The sequence below is a fragment of the Lathyrus oleraceus genome, chromosome 7 (assembly GCF_024323335.1).
Source record: "Lathyrus oleraceus cultivar Zhongwan6 chromosome 7, CAAS_Psat_ZW6_1.0, whole genome shotgun sequence".
Classification (NCBI taxonomy): Eukaryota; Viridiplantae; Streptophyta; class Magnoliopsida; order Fabales; family Fabaceae; genus Lathyrus; species Lathyrus oleraceus.
Genome location: NC_066585.1, coordinates 204,909,145 through 204,923,962, shown reverse-complemented (window position 1 = coordinate 204,923,962; position 14,818 = coordinate 204,909,145).

Below are 14,818 nucleotides of genomic sequence, written 5' to 3'. Positions count from 1 at the left end.
ATTGTGAAATCTTCATATGGTATTGGATAATCATGAAATTTGGCAAGCTTGTAATAGACACATGTTAGGACCTTCCTGTTTTGGTCTCATCTATTTCTTTATTGTTTTCATTGAGTTATGAATTTTTGAAGTGAGTTCATATGTTGATGTTGTGATTTGGAGCATGTAATTGTGTCTGTTTTTGTTGATTTTCATTGACATGGTTCCATTTGCCCAATTAAGCTCAAATTTGGTGTGCCATACCTGGATTAGCCCCTGTTTAGGTGTAATTTATTTGAGAATTTTTGGAAGTTGTTTTGATATGGAATTGAATGCAATAGTTCTGTTTGCATGTTTGATGCTTCATTTGGACCAATGTGGATTGTTTTGTGCATAACATGAGCATGATGAATGATATAAACATGAGACCAATGATGTTTGCTCTTGTTTGACTTTAATTTGAGATTGGTGGGTGAATACCTTTCTGTTTAGGGATTTTTCTTGCCTTTGGACCCTAGGCTTAGCCTAGTGGTCTAGTTGCTAATATTTGCTTGATTTTTCAGGATCAAAAGCATAATGCACATGGAGAATGAATCAAGTTAAATGCAATTGATGTTGTTGATGTTTGTATACTAACATAACATTGTTTTGTAGGTTGTGGAGCTTAGGCTTGAGCTTTGAGCTTGCTTTATTGTGCATTGCTTTGTATAGTTTGATTGATTGAACACTTGCTGTTTGGTTTGGTCTGTCTGAGTACTAACTGTGTTTGATTGTTTCCAGGTACTTTAGTTGCTCAGTTCCTTGTGAACTTTTGCTTTGCGTTGCTTAAGCAACTTGCATTGAGGTAGGTCCTCTTGACTTCATGTAGTCTGGAGACCCGGCTGTTACCGGGCCGGGCAAATAAATGTCTGAAGTCCTCCTTAAGAGGCAATGATTGTGGTTGTTTATTTTTCGTGCCAAGCAGGTGAAAGTCCTTTAAATAAGGCAATTGGTGGAAGGTAGGGGTATGCAGTCTACCCCCCACTAATCAGTTGAGTCTTCTCCTTGCTCCCATTACATGGTTGTAGCATTGAGATCACAAGCCCAAGATCCGTGCAGTGCACATTGTGTCAGAGTCTCTGAGTATAGAAGGGTTCCCCTATTCTGGACCCATGCTCATTTGTCAGCTCTCCCTGGTTAGGGATAAGAGCTGTGAGGTCTGATCCTCACTTCATCCTTTCATCTGCTTCACCTTAGCCTCGTAATGGCAAGGTTAAGAGCAAACCCAGCTCGTACAGACGACTTGCTTCGGCAGTCAAACCTATTGATTGAGCCCCCTTGTGTGGTTATAGCGCGTGCTATGTGGATATCTGATTGAGATGCTTGTTCTCATTTGATGTATGATATATGATTGTATGCTTGTGTGCTAGCTTCTTTCCTGGTTAGGATAGGCTTGTTTATGCAAGTAGGATAGAAAACCGAACTTAGGTGAACGATGCATGACAACATTAGGCTCGAGTCTCAGCTCCCTAGTCGTGTGTCTTTCCCCGGTTTCTGGTTAGCAATTTAGTCCCTTTCAGGGGAACTACATCGCCCTGATCCTTGTTCCAGACAAGGTATGTAGGCAGGTGGTCGTGCGAGACCACTCCGGGCGCCTTTTTCTTTTTTTGTGTGTGTTGTTTGACTTGTAGGCTCGAGTTCCCGACTCCCTACTAGTTTGCATGTTCCTTTTCCCTTTCAGGGGAACTACATCGCCCTGATCCTCGTTCCAGACGAGGTATGTAGGCAGGTGGTCGTGCGAGACCGCTCCGGGCAACCTTTTTCTTTTTTGTGTGCGTTTACTTGTTATCTGACTGTGCTGTTTGGTGTTTTGGGTTCGGATGCCGACGTAAGCCCAGTGATTGGCTGTCGGGCTCCATGTTTGCCGTTTTGAGTGTGTTTTGGTTCGGATGCCGACGTAATTCCATCCAGTGGTTGTCGGGCTCCATGTTTGCCACTCTTGCTTGTTTGTATGTTTTGTGTTGTTTGGCGTGCGTAAGCCGAACTACAGTGGCTCTGATTCTTGTTCCAGACAAGATATGTAGGCATAAGGTGCGATACCTTATCGAGCCCGTTTCTCCTAACCCCACCTGCGTTCCCCGTGTATGTGTGTGATGTTTAGCAACCTTTTCTTTTCTTAGAACGTGGATCCCTAGGAGTACCTAGGACGTGAGGGGTGCTAATACCTTCCCCTCGCGTAACCGACTCCCGAACCTTTTCTCTCTGGTCGCGAGACCATGTCTTTCCAGGTTTCTCTGAGCGTTTCCTTTCCCTATCTTGGGATAAATAACGTTTAGTGGCGGCTCTGTGTGTGTTTTATTATTCGAGCTTCGCCGGTTGATTTTTCGCAGGATGCGACAGCTGGCGACTCTGCTGGGGATTTTCGATGTTGACCTGTGCTGGTCCTTCTTCCCTAAGCGAGTCCTTCCTAGCGTTTTAGAATTGGTTTGGGTTGCTTATTGTGTGTTATTTATTGCATTTATTATTCTAACCAGTGTGTATCTATATTTGCATTAATGTCTGCATGCATCATACTATCATGTTGTTGCCGTCCTCTATGCAGGTGGTTCCTCTGTTTGGGGTGGGTGTTCTGAGTGGGGCTAAAACCCAGGCCCGAGTATACACCTAGGACTAGTGTGGTCTCATGTCGCCTCTTTCATGTTAAGTCAACATGTGCCTGGCGGCGTGATGTACCACAAGCCGGACGAGGCTCATTTGGTAGTGCTCATCTCTGTGGATATTCCGCTTTGTTTGAGTTACTCCATCTGAGTTGTTGACTCTGGTGACCGATCATTCCCGGATCTTTGGTTTAGACGATTTTAAGAGAGCTACAATGGCACACCCGAAAGGGCAAACCCATTGAGTATCTCTGCCCGATTGTCGAGACTATTATCCGCCTTAGGATAACCTGATTAGAATTTACCTGTGAGGGAAGGGTGATTCTTACAGATGCATGTTCTGTTGGTGACTCAGATGGTGACTAATGGTTCAGTTGATCAGAGTCCTATTTATAAGTCGGATTTATGGCCGTTTATTTCTGAGACGCCGGAGTGCTGTCCGAATTATTCCTCAGTGGGGATCCGTTTATTTCAGGATTCCCCGGGCCGAGATATTTATCAGTGGGGATCCGTTTATTTCAGGATTCCCCGGGCCGATTCAGGTGGTTGTGAGTGTCTGCTCAGAGACCAGTGATGATGATGATGTATCTGTCTTCCGTTTATTTCGGAACCCTTGAGTCGGACTTATGATTACATGTTCCCTCAGATGGTTGTGATCAGTTCAGAGACCAGGCTTCAGTACAGTTGTTCAGAGGACTTGGAGGATGGCCCAATGCATTGCATTCATTCATCAGCATCATCCACATTTTGCATTCATCTGCACCAAACCTACGTCTAGCCATATGGGGAGTATTATGGATTGAGAATCTGGCTGAGAGACATCTGAATGTCAGAATGTTATTGGCAAAATGTTATCTGTCTCGATGAAACCAGAATCAAAAGACAGAATCTTCCTCATATGGACAGACGTTGCATTCATGCATATTAACCTGTTTGCTGTTTTGCAGGAATCATTGCTCGCGCTCGTAGAGTCATCCCTTTGCACTCAACCCGACCTCACAAATATTACACCAGGCGCAATACTCCTAGACTCATGGATCTTCCCAACACAGATATGCTCGAACTGAAAGATAAAATGAACGAGCTGATCAACATCATGCAAGGCTTTGCGGTTGGTCAGAAAGCTTTGGCTGACAAAGTTGAAAAGCTCGAACGGGCTTCAGCTGCTAACAGTGTTGTTAATCTGGATGGTGTCTCCAACCAGGGGCTTGGTGGATCCAGAGACGGTGAAAAAAGAGCAACCATTGGTGTGGTGAATAATGCTGGTGCTGGTGGCCAACCGGGGCAGAATCTGAAGGATAATTTTGTGCCTCCATTCTATGGCTTCGATGAAGATAGGGAGGAAGACAGAGAGGCTGATCAGTTCTCCATGCACAACGAGCCATTCGGTCAATATGGTGTCCAGCCACAGAGCAAAGAAATTCAGTTGCTGGCAGAGAAGGTAAGGGCTCTGGAAAGCCATGCTACTCCGGGGTTTGTCAACATGTCCAACATGGGGCTGGTTGAGGGGATTGTGATCCCACAGAAATTCAAGGCGCCCGCATTTGACAAGTACAATGGGAGTTCTTGCCCTGAGACTCACCTCCAAGCTTTCGTCCGCAAGATCTCTGCGTATACGACTGATCAAAAACTGTGGATGTACTTCTTCCAAGACAGTCTGTCTGGAGGATCCTTGGAGTGGTACACCAAGCTTAAGTCGTCCGATATCAAGAGCTGGCAGGATCTTGGTGACGCATTCTTTAAACAATATCAGTTCAATGCTGATATGGCCCCGAGTCGTACCCAGCTACAGGGTATGTCTCAGAAAAATAATGAGGGGTTTAAAGAGTATGCCCAAAGATGGAGGGAGTTGGCTGCCAGAGTGCAACCTCCTCTAGTGGACAGAGAGATGTCTGATCTCTTCATGGGTACCCTGCAAGGGGTTTTTGCTGAAAGGATGGTGGGTTGTCCGGTAACCAACTTTGCCGATATTGTGATGGCTGGTGAACGAATTGAAAGTTGGCTGAAAATGGGGAAGATACAAGGTAATGCTTCGTCACCAGGATCGAAGAAGCCATTCGGGAACGGTCAGCGTCAGAATGAGGGTGAATCAAGTGCTGTGTATGCCCAGAGAGGACACAGTAGGGATCGTTACTACCAGCACGTTGCTGCTGTAACCATTCCTGCTGGTAATCAGTCAGTACGACAGCAACGTCAGCCACCTCAACAGAGAGTCGGATATCAGGTGAAAGGAAAAGGGATTGATCGCTATTTTGACAAGCCACCCGTGACATATGCGGTTCTGTTCAAAAAGCTGATGGATCTTGGGTTGGTTCAGCCGAGGGCGATGGTTCCGATGAGAACAGATCAGAGGCCGCCTAACTATGATGAGAACGCCCAGTGTGAATTTCATTCTGGAACACCGGGGCATAACATTGAGGGTTGTAGAGCTTTTAAGCATGCTGTCCAAGATCTGGTAGACTCCAAGGCTATCAATTTTGCACCATCACCGAATGTCAATGCCAATCCCATGCCGGCACATGGTCAAGCAATGGTGAACGCAGTTGTTGAAGATTCGGATCACGCCTGTGCGGTAGGTGGAGAGACTGACAGTGACTGCAAGTTCAGTGGTTGGATAAAGCCGTGCGTACCAGGAAGCTGGAAGGCTTAAAAAGATCAGCACTGTCACTCATTCGGAAGAGTAATGATTTCTGTTTTGATTTTATTTGCATGAAAGCCATACGTGTTGCCCGACACGTAATGGTTCATTGTAAGGGCCACCTCATGTTTAAATTTGCATTTCTGCATCATTAATAAATGGATGTTTTTCAGTCAAAAAAAGCGGTGTTCCCTGTTTTTCATTTATTTTTGCAGTTTTAAAAAAAACAAATAAAAATGGCAATGTTTATTTTCATTTTTCCTTTTAGTTTTGTCTCGTCCTAAAGTCGAAAAATAATTCTCCGGATCTCGTTGATAACAATCTGGTTACCCCTCATATGACTTCGACAAACCGAGCAATCAGGCTGAAGAAGAAGACGAAGAAGATTGGGATTTGCTGGAATTAGCCAGGTTGTTGAAACAAGAGGAGAAGGTGATTCAGCCGCATGCGGAGCGGATTGAGGTTGTTATTCCAAGCACCGGCGAGGTCAGGAAGGAAGTGAAAAATTAGAGCCGCTTCAGAGGCAAGTCTAGAGCAGAAGGGTAGTCCTGATACCTTCACCTGGTCATGTCAGGATATGCCAGGGTCGGATACCGGTGTCATTACGCCTAAGCTACCATGGAGAGAAGACAGTCCTCTAGAAAAGCAGAATGCCAGTGCCTACATCAGAAAAGCCATAATGACTTTGTTTCATGATATGATTCATCATGAAATCGAATGCTATGACATGATAGCAAAGTCCCGAAACAGAAGAGGGGCATCTGGTGGATCTGACCAAGCTGAGTAAACTGGTTAAGACAATTCAAACTGAGGTTGAATTCAAGCAAGTGCACTATCAGAGTGCGGTCCGGTAAGATGTTGGGGTTCATTGTAAGGGAGGAATCGAGGTTCATCCTGCTTAAAAAAAAAAAAAAAAAGAAATGCCTGAACCGAGAAAGAAAAAAAGAGGTTTGTGGTTTCTTCGAAAGAGTGAACTACCTGTCATGGTTCACATCTCATCTAATAGCCACGTATGAACCCATATTCAAGACTGTTGAAAAAAAAAAATCGAACGGTCAGGCGAAATAATGATTGCCAAGGGGCATTGAAAGAAATAAAAGAATAAGTTGCAGGAACCTCTGATTCTGATATTTCCGTGGAATGAACAATTGTTAATCTGTACTTGACGGCCTTCGAGGGGTCTACGAGGTGAAGTGGGTCAGCATGACAAGTCTCGTCGAAAAGAGCATGCAATTTACCTTAGCAAAAAGTTTATCGACTGTGAAACAGTACATTCACTGTTCGAGAAAATTTGTTGTACTTTGGCATAGGCTGCTCGCCGACTGAGACAGTATGTGCTGATTCATACCACTTTGGGGATTTCCGAGATGGATCCGATCAAGTATGGGTGTGAGAATCCAGCATCGACCGGACGGGTTGCGAGAGGAGCAAAATAATGTTTACTGATTTGTGATACTCTCAGAAAGCCATCAAAGGGGTATTGTCTGATTACATAGTCCCGCAACCCATTGAGGATGGTCAGCCGATGAAGTTTGAGTTCCCTGATGAGGACATCTCGAGGTGCTCCAATCGAAAGATTGAGAGTAACCGATCCCGGAGGAGGGGTCTGACCCTGAATCCGAACAGATTCTGATGTCTGATGGGGAAGTTAAGGTGAGTAAGCTGTTGTTGCCCGAACAACATTTGAATGCACTAACGATGGTGACTGAGTCTGAAGCTTGTATCCTGGGTGCCGAACCTCAATGCGTATATCTACTGGGGCAAACGCCTATCTCGCTCGGAGAACCTGATTGAGGAAAAGAGGCTAGCAGCCATCTGTCATGGGCAGTTGTATCAACAGAGGATGAAGCGTGCTTTTGACAGAAAGGTGCGACCTCGGGTATATCACGTAGGTGATATGGTGCTGAAAAGGATCCTTCCTCCTCAAAACGGTCGAAGGGGCAAATGGACACCGAATTATGAAGGTCCATTCGTGGTCAAGAAGGTTTTCTCTGGTGGAGCCTTGTTGTTAACGACCATGGATGGCGAAGATTTTCCATCCCCTGTGAATGCGGACGTAGTTAAAAAATACTTCGTATAAATTGACCCGCTGGACGAAAAGAATAAGATAGTCCAGGCAAAAATGGGCATCCCGGCGAACCAAAAACAGAAGAAAGGTTCGGGCAAAAATTAGGGATAAAATGAAAACTGTACACCCGGCAAGTCGAAAACCTGGAAAGGCGACTTGGGCAAAAAAGGGTATCCCGGTGGACTGAAAACCCGAGAGGGCGGTCCAGGCAAAAGAGGGAGTGAAACGAACAACTGCGTCCAGCATGATCGTTTGCGCTTTGGTTAAAGCATCATGGAGAATACCCGGTAGGGATCAGTCAGAAACGTCTTGTTCAGAAGGCAGAAAGCATGGAGAGTCTGAGGACACATGGGGTGTAACCGAGTTGGAACTTGATGAGATCACGGGTTTCACACTGCCATTAGGATAGATTTTTCCTTTTGTGCAATTACCTCTTTTCAGGAATTGCTTCCTTTGTATTGCTCAACTTGAGCCACACACTTTTCAAATCAATAAAATGCATATTCAGTCAAATAGTGTTGTTTTTGTTTTTCATAACCGCTTTGATTGCAAAAACATCCAGATATTTTTGATAAAGAATCTTGCATTTTAAGACATACAGGTTCCTTCCAATGCATGTTTATAAGATTGAAAGCTGGAGATCTTATTTGGAAGGTTGAATGACCCAAGTGTGGAAATCTTGACACGCCTGGGGCACGGTTTTATCTGACGATTTATTTTGCAGGAACTGTTAGATATTTTCACTCACTTGCAGGTTGTGATGTGGAGGCTTTGTAGCAAATCCCCAGAGAGTTCGCTCAGGAACGAATGAATGAAAGAATGGCGGAGACGTTGAGGCGTACGACGACCCTTGATGGTAATCAAGAAGACTCTTCAAAATCGGAAGATTGGAAAGTATGTAATTCCCCGCAGAGTCCGAGCAGGGACGAGTGCATGAAGAAGGAACGGAGAGACGACGAGACGTACGACGACCTTGGGAATTAATCAAGAAGACTCTTCAAAGTCTGATGATTGAAATTTCTGTATAACTCCCAGGAGTACGTTACCGTCAAGCGCGGAGCGATTTGGAATACAAGATGATGGAGCAGAAAAGGTCCAGACGAGTCTGGAAATTCTCAAAAGTGGAAAGCCGATGCGAGATTGGGAGGTGGATACCAGGGTTCGACGAGTCGACGGGTGTTTTGTACCAACTTTTCTCATTTCCCGGCTAAGTCCCCAAGCAGAGTCATAGGACTAGCTCCCCAGCAGATCCAAGGTCTGTGACCTCTCCAGCCGAGTCAAGATGGTTATACCTGGCAGGTTTACAATGGCGTTTCCTCAGCGGCCAGGCCAGAAGGTTGCTATTCCCCGAGTGGAGCGGGTCTTTTTCAAAGAAATATATCTCCAGCAGTTCCCCGAGTGGAGCGGGTCTTTTTCAAAGAAATATATCTCCAACAGTTCCCCGAGTGGAGCGGGTTTCAATGATATATATCTCCAGCAGTGTTCATCCTACCAGTGGATCGGACAAGTTTCCGTAGCGGACGGATGGATTTTGCATCCCCAGCTGAGCGGATTCTGCCTATGGATTACGTGGGTTGTCCCCAGCGGAGTAGTATGCGTTTCCCTAGCAGGATCAGGATGGTTATCCCCAGCAGGTGATAGATTGATGCTTCCCCAGTCGACAGGCCTGGAGATTGCTATTTTTCCCAGCAGAGTATCTGTGAGTGTTTCCCCAGTGAAGTCAACGAGTATCTGTGAGGGTTTTCCCGAAGCAGAGTCAGGATTGATATCCCCAGCAGGTCAAAGATTGTTGTATCCCCACAGAGTGCATTGGTGGTTCTTATCCCCAGCAAATTCCCGAGCGGATTGGGTACAAAGGAGGTTTCCCCAGCAAGGGTTGCCTATTTCCCAGCAGCAGTGCTATTCCCCAGCAGGGTGGAGTTGGAGCAATGGCGAGTTCCTCAGCAGAGTGTCTCGTGCTTCCCAGAAGAGTCCCTTGAGGGGGATATTTCTTTTTATGCATTCATCATGTAAATAAGCATATCATATTGCATAGAAAAATAAATAATCGCGTAGCATTTCCATAATTATGGAGCATTACGCAGAAAAATCAATCATGCATCATTGCAAGCATAGGCTAATCTCAAGCCGTGGTTACCGTTTGAGATATGGTTCTGCCAGTGGGTGAAGATGCAACTCGAGCCGTGATTACCGTTTGAGGAGTGGTTTCACTGGTTGGAAGATCAACATCAGCATTGCAAGCATCAGTTACTCGGGCCGTGGTTACCGCTTGAGATTTGTTGTACCCCAGTAGTGCGATACTGGAGGAGCTTTTCCGTCGGACAGAGATGGAAATGTGACGCGATCAGCGCGATTCAAGCCGTGGATACCGCTTGATATTTGGTTTCACCGGATGGTGAAGATGTTACTTGGATAAGCTCAACATCATGACGCGATCAGCGCGATTCAAGCCGTGGGTACAGCTTGATATTTGGTTTCACCGGATGGTGAAGATGTTACTTGGATAAGTTCAACATCGTGACGCGATCAGCGCGACTCAAGCCGTGGATACCGCTTGATATTTGGTTTCACCGGATGGTGAAGATGGTACTTGGATAAGTTCAACGTCATGACGCGTGACTCAAGCCGTGGTTACCGCTTGAAGGTTTGGTTTCACCAGATGGTGAAGATGTTACTTGGATAAGTTCAACATCGTGACGCGATCAGCGCGATTCTGGGGTTCAAATGGAAATGGAGTTGAAGATTGTATCCGGGATGAGGTCCTTAGGATCGTCTTCTGTTCATGTGTCACCTTAGGCTTTGGCGGATGCCAGTGGAGGTCTATATAGGTGTCTTCTGAGGAAGAGATACACATGCTACCTTCCGTTGTGAAGGGTTACCCTCTGACATGTCGCCCTCAGAGTGGTTTGGTGTTAGTTCCGTCGTTGCCAGCGGAATTATCACGAGAGATTGGAGAAAAGGAGGTGCTGAGGCATTTTCCGGGGTTCAAATGGAGAAAAGGAAATGTGGATACATTTTCTGGAGACGGGGTTCAAATGGAGAAAAGGAAATGTGGATACATTTTCTGGAGACGGGGTTCAAATGGAGAAAAGGAAATGTGGATACATTTTCTGGAGAACGGGGTTCATTCTGGCGATCGAGAGTCATCGTCAGGCGACTGGGGTTCAAATCGGAGAATGGGGTTCATTATTTGGCAAACAGGAGAGCGGGGTTCAAATGCGGAGGTCCGAGGATCGTTTGCGCAGAGAAAATTCGGGGTTCAAGAAAATAAGAAAAAGAAGCAGAGAAATGTTCGGGGTTCAAGAAAATGAAAAAGAGATAAGAAAATTTCGGGGTCCAAGAAAAGCAGAGAAAAAAAGGGAGAGGATGATAATCCCGAGTGGATGTGTGGTGATCAGACCATGGTTATCCCTGTGCTACCATTTATTTTGGTATCCAGGTCGACGTTTCGAGTTTGTTTCTTCGCCGATGCTGACAGGCGTTGTTAATTATTTTTTCCATCAGAGTGCAAATTGTTCGTCTGTTTCTTGGTATTCAATCACTCTTCATCCTGATCATCCGAAAGCCGAGGCTATTTCGTATCGACAGGTTCACAGTGGATTGAATAGGGGCAGCTGTAACACCTCAAAATTTGCCCTCCTCTCTTGGGACTAGCATTAACATATTTGCATTTCATTATTAGGACATTAGGCATTTCATATTGCATAACATGTGGTTACATTGTGCAAGCCATCTTCCCAAGTCTTGATCAAAGGATGAGGAAGTCAAGTGCAAGCCTAGGGTTTTATTGATTGATCATGGGCCATCTGAGGATTGGACTGTGAATTAGGGTTTCATGATTCTCAATGGATATTGGTCTTCATCTTGATTGAAGTGATACATCATCATCATCATGGTTGGATGTCATCAGGAGATGGAAGAAGATTCCTTGAGATTAGGGTTTTGACCACTGGTCAACCCTAATCAGTTGTATTGGGCCAGTCAGGGCATGATCAGGAGATGGGGTTATGATGGTTATGGGGTTCATTATGTGATTATTTTGTGCTTATGGAGGCTAGGGTTGCACCCTTGAGCCATTTCAGTTGAAGATTGGAGCTCAATTTGATCTATGCATTGCCAAATTCATCTGTCAGTTGAAAAGTCAACTGTGGTCAACTGTACATGATTTGATGGATTTGGAGGTGGAAATGAGTTGAAGACACTTCATTCATGTTGGAACAAGTGTTGAATGGCATCTCAAAGCTTAAAAATGAAGAAAATCAAGTCAGGACAAACACTGCCAAAAATAGAAAGTGACTTGTAACTGAAGTTTCCAAAAATGGAAAGTTTTGGACCTCAAAGCCACGTGTCCAAGGAAGCTTCAAATGAAAATTTGTTCAACATGAAAGTTGTAGATCTTGTTCTCACCTTTCCAAAAAGTCCAAGAACTTGAGAATCCCATGTATGGTTGGAAAGTTATGGCTCAGTGAAATTCAAAAATGACCTGTAATCAGGAGGCCATAACTTCCACATACTTTGTCCAAATTGCAAGTTCTTTATATGCACAAACTCCATTTGACATGTACTTTGAGGGTGCATAATTGGATTTTCCCAAAAATGGCCAAGGCAAAAAGTCACTTTTCAACTGGACTGTTAAAATTGGGTCAGGGGCAAAATTGTCCAACTCTCAGAATAATTGGAATTTGGAGATGGGACTTTTTGCTACACCTCATAAATGGAATTTGGAGTGTGTGGGAATCATCATTTCTTGCATAGGCCTTGTAAAATGAGATTTGGCTTGAAAAGTGGGATGGTTAAAAATGGACAAATGCATCCACATGGTGATTTTGAGATTTACACAACCAATGAGCATGAGGCAAGTTTCTACAGCTCACATATGATAATTGGAAGGTGTATGTGCTGTCAAAACGGGTGGCACTAGCTGGCATAGTGAAATTCCATTTTTACCCCTCATTTGGAAATTACACTTTCATTAACAAATCCATTTTTGCTAATTAACTTGATTAGAGTTGGATTAAGCTATCATATATAAACATAAACACTCTCTAATCATAACAGAAATCACAGTTACCAAAGTTGGATCTCGAAACCTCTCATTCTCTCAAAATTTCATCAAGAACTCAACACCTTCAATTCCAAGATTCATCATCAATTCTACACCAAATCTCGAATTTCCTTTTGATCTGAACTCCTTGCATCATCCTCTCAAGCTGTTTGTGGTATTTGGACTGTAAAGATCACTGAATCGCAACTGTCATAGGAAAGTGCTCTAATGGCAAATTAAAAATTCGTGCACTAGGAGTGGAGTTGTTTGAACCTGAGCGCATCATTCTTCTTCTTGAAGCTTCTAGCTGGACTGTTTGTGGAAAAAACGCGTGAAAAGCTCCGTTCTCTCTACTGCCATAGCAGGTATGCTCGAAACTCGATCCTCACGGTTTGCTAAATGGTTAGGTGCGTGCTGTAGGCCACATCACGTAGAGTATGATGATGCTTGTGGTTTAGAGAATAGTGAACCATAGGCTAAGAAATCGCGATTCGAAATTATGAACACAAACCCTAAGTGATTCGATCCGTTCGATTTAGGAACAATTAGGTTTAGATAAGTGGATATTTGGATTGTGTATGGAGAGACGAGTCCAACGGATATCTACTTGTTCATTTTCATTGACTTTTGTTGTTCTTCGAATTTTTGGAATTCTGGAAATGTTGTGTGATGGAGACGATGAAGCTTTGCGCAGAAGCCTGTTCAATCCAATTTTCCATTTGAATTTTCAAATTTCATGTTTCCCTCCCCCGCGCCATTAATTTACAAAACTGCCATTGTGAAATTTTAAATTATTTAATTAATTCTTAAAAATATTTTAACACCTTAAAAAATGCATAAAAAATAGTAGAAAAATCAGAAAATTGTGAGGATTTTTTCTATGACTTTGTTGTTGACTCTAGGATTTTTTTGACCTATTGGTCAAAGTTGTGCTTGGTAGAAAAATCATTTGCCCTAGGGTTTTCTCACATGTGCTATATTTTGCTACACTTTGCCAATTTGATCATGAAATTCTCATATTGTAAAATAAATGCCTGGAAATTTTTGTGATGATTGTTGACTGGATGAGGTTTATTTCCATGTAAATTTCATGCATTTTTGATACCTGATCATGGAGATATGAATTATTGAACTTAGGTGTGACAATGTGTGTCACACCTCTTGATGTCAACTTGTTGGAATTATTTGCATGAGCTAAACTTGTTAGAATTGATTGAAATTTTGCATGATGATTGGTTGGCATGTTGAGATGTTGTATGAATTTTTGTGGAATTTTTCATTGCATTTTCTAATTGATCATGATTTTTCATTTCTGGTGGTTGGATTTGCAAGCTCATGTGACCTAGGTTGGTAGAATGATTGTGAAATCTTCATATGGTATTGGATAATCATGAAATTTGGCATGCTTGTAATAGACACATGTTAGGACCTTCCTGTTTTGGTCTCATCTATTTCTTTATTGTTTTTATTGAGTTATGAATTTTTGAAGTGAGTTCATATGTTGATGTTGTGATTTGGAGCATGTAATTGTGTCTGTTTTTGTTGATTTTCATTGACATGGTTCCATTTGCCCAATTAAGCTCAAATTTGGTGTGCCATACCTGGATTAGCCCCTGTTTAGGTGTAATTTATTTGAGAATTTTTGGAAGTTGTTTTGATATGGAATTGAATGCAATAGTTCTGTTTGCATGTTTGATGCTTCATTTGGACCAATGTGGATTGTTTTGTGCATAACATGAGCATGATGAATGATATAAACATGAGACCAATGATGTTTGCTCTTGTTTGACTTTAATTTGAGATTGGTGGGTGAATACCTTTCTGTTTAGGGATTTTTCTTGCCTTTGGACCCTAGGCTTAGCCTAGTGGTCTAGTTGCTAATATTTGCTTGATTTTTCAGGATCAAAAGCATAATGCACATGGAGAATGAATCAAGTTAAATGCAATTGATGTTGTTGATGTTTGTATACTAACATAACATTGTTTTGTAGGTTGTGGAGCTTAGGCTTGAGCTTTGAGCTTGCTTTATTGTGCATTGCTTTGTATAGTTTGATTGATTGAACACTTGCTGTTTGGTTTGGTCTGTCTGAGTACTAACTGTGTTTAATTGTTTCCAGGTACTTTAGTTGCTCAGTTCCTTGTGAACTTTTGCTTTGCGTTGCTTAAGCAACTTGCATTGAGGTAGGTCCTCTTGACTTCATGTAGTCTGGAGACCCGGCTGTTACCGGGCCGGGCAAATAAATGTCTGAAGTCCTCCTTAAGAGGCAATGATTGTGGTTGTTTATTTTTCGTGCCAAGCAGGTGAAAGTCCTTTAAATAAGGCAATTGGTGGAAGGTAGGGGTATGCAGTCTACCCCCCACTAATCAGTTGAGTCTTCTCCTTGCTCCCATTACATGGTTGTAGCATTGAGATCACAAGCCCAAGATCCGTGCAGTGCACATTGTGTCAGAGT